The sequence below is a fragment of the Myotis davidii genome, unplaced genomic scaffold (assembly GCF_000327345.1).
Source record: "Myotis davidii unplaced genomic scaffold, ASM32734v1 scaffold59, whole genome shotgun sequence".
Taxonomy (NCBI): domain Eukaryota; kingdom Metazoa; phylum Chordata; class Mammalia; order Chiroptera; family Vespertilionidae; genus Myotis; species Myotis davidii.
The window spans coordinates 2,586,398-2,591,661 of record NW_006293001.1 but is presented as its reverse complement, the minus strand read 5'-3'; positions in this window follow the sequence as shown (position 1 = coordinate 2,591,661).

Here is a 5,264-nt window from a genome sequence, read left to right as displayed (position 1 = left end):
TGCAATAGAACTTAGCCAGAGTTTCAACAGCAGTTGTTTAACCCCTAAAGATCAAGAAAGCCCGTATCTCCAAAGTTCTCTGATCCAAGATGTTGAATGTGCCTAGAAAAAAAAAAGTGGAAAAGCAGAAAGTGATCCTCACTTAATCCACTACCTTTATCTTATGGCTCTAAAAGCTTTAGAATTAAGGCCCATACCTGAGAAAATATATCCACATAATAAACAAGTTCCAATAAAGAAGATAAGTATAGAATTGATAACTGCTGGCAACAAAAGCATCACCAGGTAGTAGAATGTTTACCAATAAAACCACAGAATTTCACAGATAGACCCTTGGAGTCCAACTTCTCCATTGATTTCCAAACTCCGGAGGTAAAGAGAACAGAAGCTAGGGAAGAGGAAATCCGAACTGCATGAGCAGCTTTTTTTCAACCACATGTGTCTTGTCCTGGAGATTCTAATGTATCCTTGCTGGAGGCTAGTAGAGGTTGTAGCTAAGAATATACTTTTTGAAAAATGCTTCCAGGTAACTTTTATATTTCTCTAAATCCAAACCTCTTTCCACTACAGTCAAGTTTTTTTGTTGTTGTTTGTTTGTTTGTTTGTTTGTTTGTTTTGGGGGTTTTTTGGATCCCAGGTGGTTAAAAATGGGCTCCTGGTTAGCCTGCTTAGAAATCCAATGAGATTTCATTAGTACAATCTGACAGCCATAATTTCAAACATTGAATTAAGTATTGCAAGATTGAATCTGTCCAAGGAACTGAATGTTCCAGACATAGCACTGGAATGAGACAATAGTCTGATTTCATTCTGTCAGTCCTACTATGTGGGAGGCACTGTGCTACTGATGCTGCTTCCTGTCGTACCCAGCAAAATTAAAGTGGAATTTTCCTCTCTGAAGAATGAATAAAAGTGACCGGCCAGAAGCCAACCAAACAGACAGAGGAATTACAGAAAGCACTGAACGGAAGAGCCACCTTCCTCTCCAGCTGCCCATGTGGCGGCCAGTAGGAAAGAAACACAGCCACCATGGTGTGCTTTCTTCCTTGATTTGTCCTGCATCCTAGGACTCTTGCTGACCTGGATTTTTACTAATCCCCCAAGGATGCAAGTTAGCATGGATCCAATGTCCTTTTAGTTCCTACCTCCTTTTGCTATTTTAAGTCCTGGGGGTTAAGATATGCACATTAATACAATGTTTATCTTAGAGAAGAGGCTATCTAGCATTAATTGTATTTGAGGAAGACACTGGATTCAAAAGGTGATTGTCAAAAAAACAAGTATTTCAAAAAAACACTTTTCAGTCCTAATAGTATTAGGTTTCTGGCTTACATCTCAAAGCCCTTTGTTTTTATCCTTTTTAGTATAAAAGAGCTAAACTTTAAGTAGGCAACAAGATCAGAAATATACTCTGAAAAATTATACTGCATTGATGATATTACTAGCTCAAGATTAATATTTTAAAAAAATGACATGTGAATGCATCCTAGCATTGTTTATATAATTTACTTCTGTGTTATCCCTTTGTACTTCTATCCTTTGGGGTCTATACAAATATTCTGAACAACTTAAAGCACATTATATAGATTTGGCAGACTTATCAATCCAAAAGTGTTTAAGTGAATTTGACAAACTTAAGAAATAACAAAATGCTCTTTCCTGACAGCTTAAAAAATGATGACATTTGCCCAGCCAGTGTGGTTCAGTGGCTGAATGTCACCTATGAACCAGAGGTCAAGGTTCAATTCCCAGTCAGGACACATGCCTGGGTTGCAGGCTTGATCCTGAGTAGGGGATGTGCTGGAGGCAGCCAATCAATGATTCTCTCTTATCTCTCTCATCTCTCTCTCCTTTTAACTTCCTCTCTGAAATAAATAAAATATATATTTTAAAAAATGATGACATTTGACTACTAATAAAAAAGGTTAGAATGCCCACTCCAAAATCTGATATACAATAAGGAACTTCAGTGTATAATACTAGAGTTTAAAGGTCACAAATCTTGCCCTAGCTGGTTTGGCTCACTGGATGGAGTGTCGGGCTGGAGACTGAAGGGTCCCAGGTTCGATTCTGGTCAGGGGCATGTACCTTGGTTGCGTGCACATCCCCAGTGCGGGGTGTGCAGGAGGCAGCTGATAGATGCTTCTCTCTCATCGATGTTTCTAACTCTCTATCTCTATCCCTTCCTCTCTGTAAAAAATCAATAAAATATATTTTAAAAAATAAAATAAATAAATAAATAAATAAAATAAAGGTGACAAATCTTATTTCTTTTTACAAATGTTCTTGGCCACCAGCCTGATAAGCATGATCATGATTCTAGCCATCAACTGTCAGAAAAGGAAAGATGGGAAGTAAGTAATATGTTAGGTGAATGTCCAGATTTAGAAGACCCTTAAGTTCCATTTCTCTTAGCTCAGGACTGGTTTTTCCAATCCTGAAGATTAGGACAAAGACTTGATTTTAATTCTTTGTCGTTAGGGTAGCATCTTAACCCAATTTAACTCAATTTAATAAACATCTGAGCACCTACCATGTGCTAGCAACTATACCAGAACAAACAAGACATAAACCCTGCACTCAAAGAAGTCATAGTTTAGAAGAGAAGAAACATAATATGATTTGACAAGGGCTTAGGTAAAAATATGTGCAGAGGTAGACCAGAAGACAAAATGATTAACTTTTAATAGCATTTTTCTCACCCTTATGGTAGAGATTTAAAATCCATGAGATAGTTTTTTTGTTTAAAAAAATCTAATTTTCCTTTATTTGTTATGCAAACAAGAAGTATATGCATGCCTCAACATATTACTTCTCCAATTATCAGTCTGTAAGCCTAATTATCACTTGTCTTTGTTAAATGGTCCTGAATGTATCATTTGTATTCCTAACTTGAAAATAATCAATATCACACTTATTACAGAGTTAATCTCATAGCTAAATAATCCTTAACTTGCCCTTTTTCTATACCAATTTATAAAGATTTATACTAAGATAATCATTATTCAGTGTCCATGTATAAATTTTACTATACATTCTCAAATGACGACAAACAAGAAAAATATCTTGGTGTTTGTTATTGAGTTTACACTGTCAAAGAAAGATGACAAATGTCACACAGGAAAAAGGGAAGAAAAAAATCTAAACTCTTTCTCAGAGCAATTTCTCAGCTTCATCACAAGCAATCAAATTATTAGTGAGCAGAGTGTTCAGATACATGTAATACATGATGTCAGATACATTTTATACATGGTCTTACATAATTTAGAAACTTGATTTTGTGTTCTAATTTTACTGTAATTTTCAGAGTTCCATAATTCATATGTCTTTCCAAGTTACTTATAAATAGCTTCTTTTTCTAATGGAGAAAACCTTATCTGAAACTATAATTTACGCCAACCATAAAATAATTTTGACTGAATTTCTTATCAGCTAATTCAACAAAAAGATTTATTAAGCATCTATTTTGTGCTATATGTTGGTACAAAAATAAATAAGATATGATATCAATATATAGCACAAAATAGATGCTTAATTACAGAAACAGATTATTATTTCATGTCGATGGTGATAAGAGAATGAGATGTCCAGAATAAAAGAGGAGCATGAAGTGGGAATACATGGCCCAACTAAGAAGTAACGGTCCAGCCTCCTGTGGCTCAGTGGGGTCAATGAACCAGGAGGTCACAGCACAGCCTAGGTTTCAGGTTTGATCCCCAGGAGGGGCTGTGCAAGAGGCAGCCAATCAATGATTCTCTCTCATCATTGATGTTTCTCTCTCCCCCTCCCTTCTTCACTCTCTAAAATCAATAAAAACATATTAAAAAGATGAGGAGGAAGAAGAAGAAGAAAAAGGAAGAGGAGGAACCTGTTGACATGCTGGCTTCATCCTTGAAAAGGCCCCCTTCTGCTTTGCCCACCGGGGAGGAGGAGGAGGAGGAGGAGGAGGAGGAGGAGGAGGAGGAGAAGTAGTAATAGTAGTAAGGGGAAAGATGAGACCTGAACTAAAGGATGATTAATGTTTAGCTAGACAAACCAAGGTGAAAAAGCTATTCCATAGTGAAAATATTTCAAAATTCAGAGCAGCATAAAAATCAAAATGACAGTAATTCATAGTCCCATCACCCAGAGATAATCACTGGTAACATTTCAGAATGTTCTATGTATAAACTCCTTTTAAAAATTGGGGGCATGGGAAACTACTAGACCTAATAAATGAATTTGGTGATGTAGAAGGATACAAAATTAACACACAGAAATCTATGACCTTTTTATACACCAATAATGAACTTACAGAAAGAGAAATGAAAAAAACAATCACATTTACCATTGCACCAAAAAAATTAAGATACCTAGGAATAAACTTAACTAGGGACGTAAAAGACCTATACTCAGAAAACTACAGGACATTAAAAAAAGAGATAGAGGAAGACATAAACAAATGGAAGAACTAACCATGTTCATGGACTGGTGGAATCAACATCATTAAAATGTCCATACTACCTAAAGCAATCTATAGGTTCAATGTAATACCTATTAAAATACTAATGGCATATTTCAACGATCTAGAACAAACTCTCCAAAAATTCATCTGGAATAAAAAAAAATCCCAAATAGCCACAGCTATCCTGAGAAAGAAGAACAAAGTTGGAGGGATCACAATACCAGATATCAAGCTATATTACCAAGCCACGGTTCTCAAAACTGCCTGGTACTGGTCTATACATATAGAACAGAATAGAGAACCCAGAAATTGATCCAAGCCATTGTATTCAATTAATATTTGACAAAGGAGGCAAGAGCATACAATGGAGTCAAAATAGTCTCTTTAATAAATGGTGCTGGGAAATTTGGTCAGATACATGCAAAAAAAAATGAAACTAGATCACCAACTTACACCATACACAAAAACAAACTCAAAATGGCTAAAGGACTTGAATATAATACAGGAAACCATAAAACATCCTACAAGACTCCATAGGCAGCAATATTGCAGACATATGTCATAGCGATATCTTTACAGACACAGATTCTAGGGCAAGAGAGACTAAGGAGAAAATAAACAAATGGGACTACATCAAAATAAAAAGCTTCTGCACAGCAAAAGTAACCATCAGCAAAACAAGAAAGCCCACTGCATGGGAGAACATATTTGCCAATGTTATTTCCAATAAGGGTTTAATCTCCAACATTTATAGGGAACTCATACAACTTAACAAAAGGAAAATAACAATCCAATCAAAACCTGGGCAAAGGGATTAAAC